At 41.5% G+C, this 14550-nt stretch overlaps 1 protein-coding gene across 2 annotated transcripts in view; it reads left to right on the plus strand.

Moving 5' to 3' along the window:
• Positions 1–14550, plus strand: part of LOC139749501 (ataxin-3-like) — a 156545-nt gene that overhangs the window by 91219 nt on the left and 50776 nt on the right. The gene's annotated exons all lie outside the window — the stretch shown is intronic.

Below are 14550 nucleotides of genomic sequence, written 5' to 3' on the forward strand. Positions count from 1 at the left end.
ATATTAGGGAAGACTTAGAAAATGAATTGAAAGATAAATGGGCAGAACAGAGAACACAAGTCAGCAGATCCTTTCAAGCTTGGTGAGGGTCCTTCAAGGTTTATTGACAGTAATATGGCTTTTTTGAGTAAGAAGGACTGAGTTGTACCTGAATACATGGTCAGATGATGCCCAGCTCATGAATTATGTACTAAGCTTTGGATAGGTAAAAACATTGCAACATGATTAATGTAAAATGATTTGATGAACTGCATGTGAAATTTAACCCAAACAAATGTAAAGGAATATAAATATGAAATGGTGATGTTAGACTTGACTGTGAAAGTCATGATGGAAAGCAGATTGCAAGAATCATCCTGAGAAAGGGACCAAGTAATTGTTATAGGATTGAGAGAAGCTAATTGTACTCTTAGACTTTGATTAATTTATTTGTTTGTTTGAAATTACCCCATGACCCTTTTTTGAAAGGTTCCAGTTAAAACCCTAGGACTGTTTTCCAGGGGCTCCTGCAGCCCAAGGCTGTACTACACTCATTAGCAAGAGCAGGTTGGACTCCTTTGAAGCAAGAAGTTCTTTGATGTGACTGTACTCTGTCTACTTGTCTATCTATTTATATCTTTGACATCAGTACCCTCTGGGAATTCCCATCAAGGTGTTCACAGCAAAAGAGTCTTCACTTATCCCTGTCCTTGCATATACTATTCCACAAATTCTTTCACCATTTCTCTCCCTCCTGTGCTGTTCCACTCTATTTCCCCAGGTATGGTCTTCCTTTCTCCCCAGCCCCTTTAATTGTACTATCATATACTCTCCGTGTAAAGTCCCCATGCTCAAACCACCTCCAAGTATTACGCTTCACCCGTTCTGCCACTTAACAATTCATTCCCTTTGCATTCCCTGCCATACCACATCTCTCATACTTCTCTTTATTTCTTTCTTTATTCCAGCTGGTCATACCATGTACTCCTCTCAAATACCTCATTTCCACAGCCAGGATTCTTGACCTGGATAACTCACTCTATGTCCTTGCTTTGGCTGCATAGGTCAGGGGTGGGAGGACTATGCTGTCCCTTAACCCTTTCTTCACTTTCATACATACACATTTCTTTTCTTTCATACTATTCGCCATTTCCCGCATTAGCGGGGTAGCGTTAAGAACAGAGGACTGGGCCTTAGAGGGAATATCCTCACCTGGCCCCCTTCTCTGTTCCTTCTTTTGGAAAATTAAAAAAAAAACGAGAGGGGAGGATTTCCAGCCACCCGCTCCCTCCCCTTTTAGTCGCCTTCTACGACACACAGGGAATACGTGGGAAGTATTCTTTCTCCCCTATCCCCAGGTCAGGGGTGGGAGGACTATGCTGTCCCTTAACCCGTTCTTCACTTTCATACATACACATTTACCTTTCATTATTCTGTTAAGGGACTCAGTGACTTTTCTTCCCTGTACTGCTCTCTCCCTTATCTTCCCTTCTATATCATCAAACTTACCCAAGATAGCCCCTTTTTTTCATACATGATTGCCATTTCCTACGTTAGTGAGGTAGTGCTGAGAACGATAAAGAACGGCCACATCTGCTCGCATCCATTCTCTAGCTGTCATGAGTAATGCAAAGAAGCTACAGCTCCCTATCCACAACCAGGCCATACAAAACCTTCTATATTTACTCTGGACACTTCACATGCCTTGGATTAGTCCATTGACAGCATGTCAACCCCAGTATGCTGCATCGTTCCAGTTTGCTATAACCTGGGTCTGCCTTTCACTCTCCTGTATGTTCAGACCCCATTCGCTCAAAATCTTTTTCTCTCCATCCTTTCATCTCCGGTTTGGTCTCCCAGTTCTTGTTCCCTCCACTTCTGACTCATATGTCCTCTTTGTCAACCTTTCCTTATTCATTTTTCCGTATGTTCAAGCCATTTTAGCACACCCTCTTCTGCTCTCATAACCACACTCTTTTTATTACCACACATCTCTCTTACCCTTACATTACTTACTCAGTTAAATAGCACTTCATACCACACGCTGTGATCAAACATTTCATTTCCAATACATCCACCCTCCTCTGCACAGCCTTATCCATAACCCATGCCTCACATCCAAATAGTATTGTTGGGACTACTTTTCTTTTAAACATACCAATTTTTGCCCTCCAAGATAACATTCTCTCTTTCCACTCATTTTTTAGCACTCCCAAGACCTTCACCAGCTCCTCCACCATATAACTTACTTCTTCCATTTGCTGCTATGACCACTCCCAGATATATGAAACACTTTACATCCTCCAATTTTCCTCCATTCAAAATCACACCCAACTAAACTGCCTCGCAGTCCTGCAAAATCCTTGTTTTTATTAACATTTACTCTCAACTTTCTCCTTTCACACACACTTCCAAACTCATTCACCAACTTCTGCACTTTCTCACTTGAAGCTGCCACCAATGGTGTATGACCAGCAAACAACTGCCTCACTTTCCATGCCCTCTCATCTCCCACAGACTGTATATAGCTCCCACCTCTTCCAGTTATTCTCCCCTCGTATCTATAACAAAGTGTAGTACACTGTCTTCTTCACTATGGGTTTTGCAAAATTTATACTTTCGCTCTGTTTCCTTTCAGACACCATTACTTAACTTTTACTCACATTTACCTTCAATTGCCTACACTTATACACATCATGAAAGACAACCTTCTGCCAGTCCTCTTCACCCTCAGCACACAACAGTATCATCCACAAGTAGGCTTGTCACTAGTCATAATACCTCACTACCCATTGCATCAGAGCACCCCATTTCCTTAATTTTGCCTTCATCTCTCTTATCACTCCATGTATATGTTAAAATGGCGACATCACACAGCCCTGCCTCACACCCAGATATATACAAAAACTTTCAGTCAACTCTCCATTCATTTTTACTTATGCATTTGCTATTCTATTGAAAGATTATACCATCCAACATTTGTTCCCCAGCCTCTTATATCCTTAACACATCCCATAAAGCATTCCCTGGACTCTTTTATACACTTTCTTCAGATGCATAAAAGCTACATACACCTTACCTTTTGCCAGTCATTTTCATGCAAAAATCTTATCCACACATCCCATACCTTTTCAAACACCCCTTTGTTTTTCACTTATTCTGCATCCAGTCATTTCCATAACTCTATCAGTCGACACTCTCACATACATTTTTCCGGTTACACTTAACAGATTAATTCCCTTATAATTGCTCGTTTTTTTTTTTTTTTTTTTTTTTTTTCCAAAAGAAGGAACAGAGAAGGGGGCCAGGTGAGGGTATTCCCTCAAAGGCCCAGTCCTCTGTTCTTAACGCTACCTCGCTATCGCGGGAAATGGCGAATAGTATGAAAAAAAAAAAAAAAATTGCTACATACATCCTTAGCACCTTTTCCTTTGAATAAAGGAACAGTAATAGCTTTCACCCAATACTTAGGCACAACCTTCTATTTCCTTGCTAGATTACTTATCAAGGAAGGAAGAGGATACAGGTGCAAGGCGAATAAGTCTGTAAAGTATACAAATGTAAGTAGGAGAGATGGCCAGAGAGCATTATTGGATTACTTGTTAATTGATAGGTGCATGAAAGAGAGACTTTTGGATGTTAATGTGCTGAGAGGGGCAACTAGAGGGATGTCTGATCATTATCTTTTGGAGGCAAAGGTGAAGATATGTAGAGGTTCTCAGAAAAGAAGAGAGAATGTTGGGGTGAAGAGAGTAGTGCGAGTAAGTGAGCTTGGAAATGAGACTTGTGTGAGGAAGTACTGGGAGAGATTGAGTACAGAATGGAAAAAGGTGAGAGCAAATGATGGAAGGGGAGTGGGGAAGGAATGGAATGTATTTAGGGAAGCAGTGATGGTTTGTGCAAAAGATGCCAATGGCATGAGAAAGGTGGGAGGTGGGTAAATTAGAAAGGGTAGTGAGTGGTGGGATGAAGAAGTAAGATTGTTAGTGAAAGAGAAGAGAGAGACATTTGGACGATTTTTGCAGGGAAGTAGTGTAAATGACTGGGAGATGTATAAATGAAAGCAGGAGGAGGTCAAGAGAATGGTGCAAGAGGTGAAAAAGAGGGCAATTGAGAGTTGGGGTGAGAGCATCATTAAATTCTAGGGAGAATAAAAAGATGTTTTGGAAGGAGGTAAATAGTGTGTAAGACAAGAGAACAAATGGGAACATTGGTGAAGGGGGCAAATGGGGAGGTAATAACAAGTGGTGGTGAAGTGAGAGGGAGATGGAGTGAGTATTTTGAAGGTTTGTTGAATGTGTTTGATGATAGAGTGGCAGATATAGGGTGTTTTGGTCGAGGTGGTGCGCATAGTGAGAGGGGTCAGGGAGAATGGTTTGGTAAACAGAGAAGAGGTAGTGAAAGCTATGGGGAAGATGAAAGCTGGCGGATTTGGCTGGTATTGCTGTGGAATTTATTAAAAAAGGGGGTGACTGCATTGTTGACTGGTTGGTGAGGATATTCAATGTATGTATGGTTCATTGTAAAGTGCCTGAGGATTGGCAGAATGCATGCATAGTGCCATTGTACAAAGGCAAAGGGGATAAAGGTGAGTGTTCAAATTACAGAGGTATAAGTTTGTTCAGTATTCCTGGGAAAGTATATGGTCGGGTATTGATTAAGAGGATGAAGGCATGTACAGAGCATCAGTTTGGGGAAGAGCAGTGTGGCTTCAGAAGTGGTAGAGGATGTTTGGATCAGGTGTTTGCTTTGAAGAATGTATGTGAGAAATACTTAGAAAGACAAATGGATTTGTATGTAGCATTTATGGATCTGGAGAAGGCATATGATAGAGGTGATAGAGATGCTTTGTGGAAGGTATTAAGAGTATATGGTGTAGGAGGTAAGTTGCTAGAACCAGTGAAAAGTTTTTATCTAGGATGTAAGGCATGTGTATGAGAAGGAAAAGACAACAAAGGCCACATTTGTTCACATTGTCTTTATCTCTCATGTATAATGCACTGAAACCACAGCTCCCTTTTCCACATCCAGGCCCCACAAATCTTTCCATGGTTTACCCCAGATGCTTCACATCCCCTGGTTCAATCCATTGACAGCATGTCAACCCCTGTATACCATATTCCAATTTACTCTATTCCTTCCACGCCTTTCATCCTCCTGGATGTTCAGGCCCCGATTGCTCAAAATCTTTTTCACTCCATTCTTCTACCTCTAATTTGGTCTTCCACTTCCCCTCCTTCCCTCCACCTCTGACACATATATCCTCTTTGTCAATCTTTCCTCACTCATTCTCTCCATGTGACCAAACCATTTCAAAACACTCTCTTCTGCTCTCTCACCCACGCTCTTTTTTACCACACATCTCTCTTACCCTTTCATTACGTACTCGATCAAACCACCTCACACCACATTTTGTCCTCAAACATCTCATTTCCAACACATCCACCCTCCTTCACACAACTCTGTCTATAGCCCACGTCTCACAACCATATAACATTGTTAGAACCACTATTCCTTCAGACATACCCATTTTTGCTTAATGAGATAATATTCTCGTCTTTCACACATTTTTCAACACTCCCAGAACTTTTGCCCCCTCCCCCACCTTGTGACTCACTTCTGCTTCCATGGTTCCATCCGCTGCCAAATCCATTCCCAGTTATCTAAAACACTTCACTTCCTCCAGTTTTTCTCCATTCAAATGTACCTCCCAATTGACTTGTCCCTCAACCCTACTGTACCCAATAACCTTGCTCATATTCACATTTACTCCCAGCTTTCTTCTTTCACACTCTTTACCAGACTCAGTTACCAGCTTCTGCAGTTTCTCATCCGAATCAGCCACCAGCACTGTATCATCAGCGAACAACTGACTCACTTTCCAAGCTCTCTCATCCACAACAGACTGCATACTTGCCCCTCTTTCCAAAACTCTTGCATTCACCTCCCTAACAACCCCATCCATAAACAAATTAAACAACCATGGAGACATCACGTGTCCCTGCTGCAAACCGACATTCACTGAGAACCAATCACTTTCTTCTCTTCCTACTTGTACACATGTCTTACATCCTCAATAAAAACTTTTCACTGCTTCTAGCAGATTGTCTCCATTACCATATATTCTTAATACCTTCCACAGAGCATCTCTATCAACTCTATGATATGCCTTCTCCAGATCCATAAATGCTACATACAAACCCATTTGCTTTTCTTTCTCACATACATTCTTCAAAGCAAACACCTGATCCAAATATCCTCTACCACTTCTGAAACCAACTGCTCTTCCCCAATCAGATGCTCTGTATGTGCTTTCACCCTCTCAATCAATACCCTCCCATATAATTTCCCAGGAATACTCAACAAACATATACCTCTGTAATTTGAGCACTCATCTTTATACCCTTTGCCTTTGTATAATGGCACTATGCTTGCATTCTGCCAATCCTCAGGCACCTCACCATAAGTCATACATGCATTAAATATCCTTACCAACCACGCACCCCTGCCGCAGACCAACATTCCCTGAGAACCAATCACTTTCCTCTCTTCATACTCGTACACATGTCTTACATCCTCGATAAAAACTTTTCACTGCTTCCAGCAAATTGTCTTCCACACCATATATTCTTAATACCTTCCACAGAGAATCTCTATCAACTCTATCATATGCCTTTTCCAGATCCATAAGTGCTACATACAAATCCATTTGCTTTTCTTTCACACATACATTCTTCAAAGCAAACACCTAATCCAAATATCCTCTACCACTTCTGAAACCAACTGCTCTTCCCCAGTCTGATGCTCTGTACGTGCTTTCACCCTCTCAATCGATACCCTTCCACATGATGTCCCAGGAATACTCAACAAACTTATACCTCTGTAATTTGAGCACTCACCTTTATCCCCTTTGCCTTGTATAATGGCCAATCCTCAGGCATCCTCAGGCATCCTCAGGCACCTCACCATGAGTCGTACATACATTAAATATCCTTACCAACTAGTCAACAACACAGTCACCCTTTTTTTAATAAATTGCACTGCAATACCATCCAAACCTGCTGCCTTGCCGGCTTTCATCTTCCGCAAAGCTTTTACTACCTCTTCTCTGTTTACCAAATCATTCTGCTTAACCCTATTACTTTGCACACCACCTCGACCAAAACACCCTATATCTGCCACTCTGTCATCTAACACATTCAACAAACTTTTAAAATACTCACTCCATCTCCTCACATCACCACTACTTGTTATTACCTCCCCATTAGCTCCCTTTACCGATGTTCCCATTTCTGCTCTTGTCTTACGCACTTTATTTACCTCCTTCCTAAGCATCTTTTTATTCTCCATAAGCTTTGATGATACTCTCTCACCCCAACTTTCATTTGCCCTCTTTTTCACCTCTTGCACCTTTCTCTTGACCTCCTGCCTCTTTCTTTTATACATCTCCCAGTCATTTGCACTATTTCCCTGCAAAACTCATCCAAATGCCTCTCTCTTCTCTTTCACTAATAATCTTACTTCTTCATCCCACCACCCACTACCCTTTCTAATCTGCCCACCTCCCACGCTTCTCATGCCACAAACATCTTTTGCGCAAGCCATCACTGCTTCCCAAAATACATCCCATTCCTCTCCCACTCCCCTTACGTCCTTTGGTCTCACCTTTTTCCATCCTGCACTCAGTCTCTCCTGGTACTTCCTCACACAGGCCTCCTTCCCAAGCTCACTTACTCTCACCACTCTCTTCACCCCAACATTCTCTCTTCTTTTCTGAAAACTTCTACAAATCTTCACTTTCACCTCCACAAGATAATGATCGGACATCCCTCCAGTTGCACCTCTCAGCACATTGTTTATTATACAGTATTTATTATACTTATTTGCTGTCTCCCCACATTTACAAGGTAGCACTAGGAAACAGACAAAAGAATGGCACAACCCACCCACATACGAGTGTGTACATAAACACCGACACATGCACACACACATACGTATACATTTCAACAAGTATATACATACACAGACATATACATATATATATAAATATGTACACACTCATACTTGCTGCTCCCATCCATTCCCGTCACCACCCCACCACACATGAAATGGCACCCTCCTCCCCCCATGTGTGTGCGAGGTAGTGCCAGGAAAAGACAATAAAGGCCACATATGTTCACACTCAGTCACTAGCTGTCATGTGTAATGCACCAAAAACACAGCTGCCTTTCCACATCCAGGCCTCACAAAAATTTCCATGGTTTACCCCAGATGCTTCACATGCCCTAGTTCAATCCACTGACAGCTGTCAATCCTAGTATACCACATCATTCCAATTCTCTCTATTCCTTGCATGCCTTTCACCCTCCTGTATGTTCAGGCCTTGATCGCTGAAAATCTTTTTCACTTCATCCTTCCACCTCCAGTTTGGTCTCCCACTTCTCCTCATTCCCTCCACCTCTGATACATATATCCTCTTTGTCAAACTTTCCTCACTCATTCTCTCCATGTGACCAAACCATTTCAATACACCCTCTTCTCAACCACACTCTTTTTATTACCACACATCTCTCTTACCCTTTCATTACTTACTCGATCAAACCACCTCACACCACATATTGTCCTCAAACATTTCGTTTCCAACACATCCACCCTCCTCCATATAACCCCATCTATAGCCCACGCTTTGCAACCATATATCATTGTTGGAACCACTGTTCCTTCAAACATACCCATTTTTACTCTCCAAGATAATGTTCTCGCCTTCCACACATTCTTCATCGCTCCCAGAACCTTTGCCCCCTCCCCCACCCTCTGAGTCACTTATGCTTCCATGGTTCCATCTGCTGATAAGTCCACTCCCAGATATCTAAAGCACTTCACTTCCTCCAATTTTTCTCCATTCAAACTTACACCCCAATTAATTTGTCCCTCCACCCTACTGAACCTAATAACCTTGCTCTTATTCACATTTACTATCCACTTTCTCCTTTCACACACTTTTCCAAACTCAGTCACCAACCTTTCATACATATTCGCCATTTCCCATGTTAACGAGGTAGCATTAAGAACAGAGGACTGAGCCTTAGAGGGAGTATCCTTACTTGGTCCCCATCTCTGTTCTTTATTTTGTAAAATTAAAAACAGGATTGGAGGATTTCCAGCCCCCCATGCTCCCCTTTTAGTCCCCATGTATGACCCACAGGGAATATATGGGAAATTTTCATTCTCCCCTATCGCCATACAAAGTTGTGGCTAAGAAAAAAGATTGTAGCCACACCTAAATCACAACTGTTAGAGACCATTTTGTATTGATGGTTCAACCTGAAACGTTTTAAAGATCCACAACTTACAAGTATAATGCCTACTGATTTATTGACTTTTTTCACCTCTACTATTGTTTGAAACTGTATTATATAGTTAGTTATAGTTACAGTGTTTCAGAACATTCAAATGGCATCAAAAATGTTTCCAATGAAATATGTAAGGAATATGCTCTTGTGACCATTATACTGTCATGTCCAGCACTGCCAAATTCTAACAAATACTGAAGAAAGTTTTTCCTTTGCTAGTAAAGAGGAGTAGTCTTGCTGCAGAAAGGTAACCTAAGTATCAGTACATGGCGCTGCTGTCTCACTTGACATCAGTGATCCAATAGTAAAAGGCAAATACAATACAGAAGAAAAATTACACCCTGACCATGACTTCTATGGTGAAAACACCCTCAATAAGAAAACCACATGATTAAAGCACTAAGATGCATAAAAGAAAGAAGCCCAAAGCTTCAAAACAAACCCAGATCATGTCAATGGGCCCCTAAAAAAATGAAGGAAATGATCCAAGCATTTGTTTCCAAACACAAAGAAAATAAGAACTGATAAGAGAATACTTAAGTTTGCTAAGCTCTTATGAGTAAAAATGGGAAAAAATATAAGAAAGCAAAACAAAGAAACAAGTCAGTGGCAGTTGCTGGCATAGGCTCTGTTCTTTTATGTAAAAGCTTGCTATGGATTTGTAGCACCAGCTTCCTCCTGTAGAGGAGCTAATGGCAAGCAGTTATTTACAAAACGTGACAGAAGGTGGGATTACCTATAAATTTTTATGGAGATATTGCTATTATTCCCAAAGAAAATGGAACTTTCACATCACCTTTGTTTACAGGCTAAATTCTGTTTGGAAAAATATATGTTGCATTCAAATTTAAGAGTATGTATTATCCCTAGGGATAGGGAGAAAGAATACTTCTTACATATTCCACATATTCCCTGCATGTCATAGAAGGCAACTAAAAGGGGCAGGAGCATGGGGCTAGAAACCCTCCCCTTCTGGTATTTCAGTTTCTAAAAGCGGAAACAGGAGTCAAGCGGGGAGTTCTTATGCTCCTCAAAGGCTCAGATTAGGGTGTCTGAATGTCTGTGGATGTAACCAAGAAGAAAGGAGAGGTAGGTAGTATGTTTTAGGAAAGAAACCTGGATATTCTGGCTCTGAGTGAAATGGAGCTCAAGGGTATAGGAGAAGAATGGTTTGGAAAAGTTTTTTGAGTAAAGTCAGGGGTTGGTTAGAGGACAAGACCTAAGGAAGGAGTAGCACTACTAAAGCAGGTGTTATGGGAATGTGTGATAGAGTGTAAGAAAGAAAGTTCTAGATTGATGTGGGAAAAACTGAAAGTGAATGGAGAGAGATTGGTGATTATTAGTGCTCATGCACCTTGTCATGAGAAGAAAGATCTTGAGAGGCAAATATTTTGGTTGTAGCTGAGTGAGTGTGTCTGCAGTTTTTTGGTGCATGAGACTGGGTATTAGTGATGGGTGATTCAGCAAGGTAGCGAAAGAAAAACAGACAAAAAAGGCCACATCATTCACATTCAGTCTCTAGCTGTTGTATAATGTACTGAAACCACAGCTCCCTATCCACATCCAGGCTCCACAGACCTTTCCGTGGTTTACCTCAGATGTTTCACATGCCCTGGTTCAGACCATTGACAGCACATCAACCCTGGTATATCTTATTGTTCCAATTCACTCCATTCTTGGCATGCCTGTCTCCCTCCTGTATGTTCAGGCCCCGATCGCTCAAAATATTTTTCACTTCATCTTTCCACCTCCAGTTTGGTCTCCTGCTTCTTTTTCCCTCCACCTCTGACACATATATCCTCTTTGTCAGTCTTTCCTCACTCATTCTCAGTATATGTCTATACATGCCCAGATGAAGTTTTGGGCCAGTTTTAAGTGTCAGTTTACGCACCATCAAGTCATATTCATTCCCATGCATGACAGAAACCATAAAACCAACAACAAGCCTGAATGGAACTCCCAGAATATTGCAAGAGCTGTGTGACAGAAATAAACTCTATAAGCTTAAGAGCAGTGTGGTTTCAGAAGTGGTAGAGGATGTGTGGATCAGGTGTTTGCTTTGAAGAATGTATGTGAGAAATACTTAGAAAAGCAAATGGATTTGTATGTAGCATTTATGGATCTGGAGAAGGCATATGATAGAGTTGATAGAGATGCTCTGTGGAAGGTATTAAGAATATATGGTGTGGGAGGCAAGTTGTTAGAAGCAGTGAAAAGTTTTTACGAGGATGTAAGGCATGTGTACGTGTAGGAAGAGAGGAAAGTGATTGGTTCTCAGTGAATGTAGGTTTGCGGCAGGGGTGTGTGATGTCTCCATGGTTGTTTAATTTGTTTATGGATGGGGTTGTTAGGGAGGTAAATGCAAGAGTTTTGGAAAGAGGGGCAAGTATGAAGTCTGTTGGGAATGAGAAAGCTTGGGAAGTGAGTCAGTTGTTGTTCGCTGATGATACAGCGCTGGTGGCTGATTCATGTGAGAAACTGCAGAAGCTGGTGACTGAGTTTGGTAAAGTGTGTGAAAGAAGAAAGTTAAGAGTAAATGTGAATAAGAGCAAGGTTATTAGGTACAGTAGGGTTGAGGGTCAATTCAATTGGGAGGTGAGTTTGAATGGAGAAAAACTGGAGGAAGTGAAGTGTTTTAGATGTCTGGGAGTGGATCTGGCAGCGGATGGAACCATGGAAGCAGAAGTGGATCATAGGGTGGGGGAGGGGGCGAAAATTCTGGGAGCCTTGAAGAATGTGTGGAAGTCGAGAACATTATCTCGGAAAGCAAAAATGGGTATGTTTGAAGGAATAGTGGTTCCAACAATGTTGTATGGTTGCTAGGCGTGGACTATGGATAGAGTTGTGCGCAGGAGGATGGATGTGCTGGAAATGAGATGTTTGAGGACAATGTGTGGTGTGAGATGGTTTGATCGAGTAAGTAACGTAAGGGTAAGAGAGATGTGTGGAAATAAAAAGAGCGTGGTTGAGAGAGCAGAAGAGGGTGTTTTGAAATGGTTTGGTCACATGGAGAGAATGAGTGAGGAAAGATTGACCAAGAGGATATATGTGTTGGAGGTGGAGGGAACAAGGAGAAGAGGGAGACCAAATTGGAGGTGGAAAGATGGAGTGAAAAAGATTTTGTGTGATCGGGGCCTGAACATGCAGGAGGGTGAAAGGAGGGCAAAGAATAGAGTGAATTGGAGCGATGTGGTATACCGGGGTTGACGTGCTGTCAGTGGATTGAATCAAGGCATGTGTATGGGGGTGGGTTGGGCCATTTCTTTCGTCTGTTTCCTTGCGCTACCTCGCAAACACGGGAGACAGCAAAAAAAAAAAAAAAAAAGCTTAAGAAATCAGACAATGATCCAAATATTGCAAAGCAGTATAAGACAATCAGAAAACAAGTGACAGACCTTATTAAAGAAGCCAAGAGAGAATACAAAGTGAGTATGGCAATAGAGACCCTTAAAGATTTTATAGATATATCAATAATAAGAAACATATAAGGAGTGGAATAGGACCCATAGTAAACAAGGAAAGGGAACCCATTGTGGATGATAAAAGCATAGCAACAACCAGAATTTTTTTTTATCTTTTTACACAAAAAAACAGTGACAAATTTTGAGACATAAATAGCACTCAAGATACAGGAATTTACCACCACAGTTAGAGAAGTACTAACACAGATAGATAAGTTGAGGACTAATAAAAGCCCAGGTCCTGATTAAAAAGGTCAAACAAGAAATTGCCAGACTGTTAACCAAGGATGGAATAGTCCCACAGGACTGGAGACTGGCAAATGTCTCTCCTTTATTAAAAGAAAAAAAAAAAAAGGAAGCTGCATATTGCCTGGTAATTACTGTCCTATTAGCCTCACATCATTTATGTTTAAACTTATGGAGTTGATTATTAGAGATAAAATTGTATCCCATCTGGAATAACACAGCTTGATCAATAATACACAGGTTTGCAAGGCATGGTGTAGATATATGGAGAGAATGAGTGAGGAGAGGTTGACAAAGAGGATATGTCTGTCAGAAGTGGAGGGGATGAGCAAAAGGCATTCTGCATTGGAAATTGAAGTATATGTCTTGGAAATGGAAGGATAGATTGAATAAGATTTCGATTGCTTAGGGGCTAACATGCAGGAGGGTGGAAGGAGTGCATGGGATAGAATCGATTGGAGTGATGTGGTAAACAGGTTGACATGCTGTCAGTGGACTGAACCAGGGAGCATTAAGGAGATGGGGAAACCATAGAAAGGTCTGTGGGGCCTGTTGTTGCCAGGAGGCTGTGGTTTCAGTGCATTGCACATGGCAGCTAGGGAATGGATGTGAGCGATTGAGGCATTTTCTTCATCTGTTCATGGTGCTATCTTGCTAACTTGGAAACTGGCAAACAAGTATGAAATTTTTTTTAAAGCAGTTATATGTTGGTTAAGAATTATGCTTGAAATCTTTTTTATGTTTAGAAGTTTTGTCAGTGATTCCTCCTCGTTGGCACAGAAATGTTTGCTATGTTTACTCACACTTTCTTAGTGTACAGAAATATATATTTATATTTATATTTATTTTGCTTTGTCGCTGTCTCCCGCGTTAGTGAGGTAGCGCAAGGAAACAGACGAAAGAATGGCCCAACCCACCCACATACACATGTATATACATACATGTCCACACACGCAAATATACATACCTATACATCTCAATGTATACATATATATACACACACAGACATATACATATATACACATGTACATAATTCATACTATCTGCCTTTATTCATTCCTATCGCCACCTCGCCACACATGGAATAACAACCACCTCCCCCCTCATGTGTGCGAGGTAGCACTAGGAAAAGACAACAAAGGCCCCATTTGTTCACACTCAGTCTCTAGCTGTCATGTAATAATGCACCGAAACCACAGCTCCCTTTCCACATCCAGGCTCCACAGAACTTTCCATGGTTTACCCCAGACGCTTCACATGCCCTGGTTCAATCCATTGACAGCACGTCGACCCTGGTATACCACATTGTTCCAATTCACTCTATTCCTTGCACGCTTTTCACCCTCCTGCATGTTCATCCCCAATCACTCAAAATCTTTTTCACTCCATCTTTCCACCTCCAATTTGGTCTCCCACTTCTCCTCGTTCCCTCCACCTCTGACACATATATCCTCTTGGTCAGTCTTTCCTCACTCATTCTCTCCATGTGACCAAGCCATTTCAAAACACCC

This window comes from Panulirus ornatus, chromosome 7 (assembly GCF_036320965.1).
Source record: "Panulirus ornatus isolate Po-2019 chromosome 7, ASM3632096v1, whole genome shotgun sequence".
NCBI lineage: Eukaryota > Metazoa > Arthropoda > Malacostraca > Decapoda > Palinuridae > Panulirus > Panulirus ornatus.